General features: G+C 34.5%; 1 non-coding gene across 1 annotated transcript; it reads right to left on the reverse strand.

Moving 5' to 3' along the window:
* Window positions 1-1,023: 1,023 nt before the first annotated feature.
* On the reverse strand, window positions 1,024-1,190 carry LOC115029660. The gene has a single exon (XR_003835220.1). It is a non-coding gene; the product is annotated as a U1 spliceosomal RNA (small nuclear RNA).
* Between the last annotated feature and the right edge of the window lie 716 nt (window positions 1,191-1,906).

A 1,906-nucleotide genomic window follows, 5' to 3' on the forward strand; every position in this document is an offset into this window, starting at 1 on the left:
CTGCAACACTGTGGCCTCAGCTTTAGATGATTGTCACCTTGAATCACAAAGTTCTGTTCCATAGCTGGTTATCTGCTAAAATCTTGTAAGAAATTTCAAACATTGGAGCTTCAAGTGTAAGTTACATATATACATATATATATGTATATATATACACATTATCATGTATATATATAACAGATATGTTTAACAGGCATTGTCTGAGGTCCATATATGTACCTGGCTTAACGTGTCTATTGAAAGCACTATCAATTTGCCAATTCTTTTCAGGAACTGTGTGTGATGCATCTTTGACGACTTATGTCAGGAATATAGCAGCTACTGGGTAATAATGCTTGTTACTGCACACATAGCTACATGGTCCCAATATGAAATCAATAAGAAAATACTTTTGATAATTTATATGTAATTTACCTGAAAGTATGAAAAGGCTTTGTATGTGCTACACTTTTAAGTTTTATATTCGTTTGTGCATTGTTCCAAAGTTGCAGAGTCTGCTGAGCTTATAAAAAGAAGTTAACCTTTTCATTTGTATCATTTTATGGTGTAATATTACCACAATCTAATTTTGCTTTAAAATTTCCCATTATAATGACAAAATGTTTTATTGTAACATATTTTCATACAAAACTATAATGTTTTAAGGAAGTTTCCAATCTGATTCCACAAAAGCTGTTTCTCTAAGGCTCACATCTTCAACATTTAGGTCAACATAGAGTCTGTGATGGCAGCTGTTGTAAACTGCTTGAGGCATGCACTTAGTGGCCTAGGCTGATCTGTGACCAGCAAACAATAATTAAAACAAAATGCAGAAAATGCAACAGAAATATTTAATAATACACATTTGGAGTGGAGTAAAGATTTGTTCATTTCATTTCCCCAACTCAACTTTAATTATTTATAAAGGTAAAAAAAAAATTCGGTGGGATAAAAATCTCATTAAATTCTGTTGGACAGCATGTATTTTCTGGGTATGAACCTACAAGTAACAATTATCAACATTTAAAAATTTTTTATAACTTTCACAAGATAGAGCACAAATCAGTCCTCACACTACCATAGATTATAACATCAAGTTTCCTTCTGGCCTCTGGGAAAATTATAGGGGCCAGCACACCCATAGTGCAAAGGGCAATCGTTGCCCTAGGAAAGACACCTTTTTGATCCTGTTTTCTCTACCAGGTAAGTGTTAATCATATCCTTTAAGATCGTTGAAGATAATGTTTTAACAGCAAGCTTATGCACTAAAACCTGCTTGGGATAAAAAGCAATGCTTCTTGGACTTCAGGGCAACATTTTCCCATATGAGTAATTGGAATACAGTAAACCCTTATTTTGGGAGGCAGGGGAGGGGGGAGCTTTTGCCCCTCAGGGAACCAACTGGTTGATAGGTGCATTGGAAGCTTTTCTGCTCGTAGTAACAAGCATTATTTTCTTCTCTCTGAAGGAAAGTTCTTGTTTCACAATTCTAAGGACACTTCGGAAAAAGTTCATGGAACATTCAGTTGACAACTTTCCTGGTATTCAATCAAAAGTGTGGTGATACGATTTTATGAAAACATCTCTTACATTGCAAGTGACTTTGGTTTTGATTGAGTCTCCCAACCAAGTTACTGATACAATTTAAGACTGCTTAAGACTCCGCGGCAGAAGCTACTGTGGATTCATCCTTTCTTTTTAACACATTTTAAAAAGAACAATGTAGTCCAAGAACTTGTCTTAGATTTCCTGTGTACTTAGCTTTCATAAGCTAAGCTAATGCATAGCTATAATTTTAAATAATATATTGTGTCATGCCCCTAACCATGAGAGCAATATATGTGTGTTATGATAATCATTTGTTAAAAACAACAAATAGGTTGAGGGGAACCTTATACATAAATACCACCATAAATGTTGGAAACAG

This window comes from Mus caroli, chromosome 16 (genome assembly GCF_900094665.2).
Source record: "Mus caroli chromosome 16, CAROLI_EIJ_v1.1, whole genome shotgun sequence".
In the NCBI taxonomy this organism is placed as follows: Eukaryota; Metazoa; Chordata; class Mammalia; order Rodentia; family Muridae; genus Mus; species Mus caroli.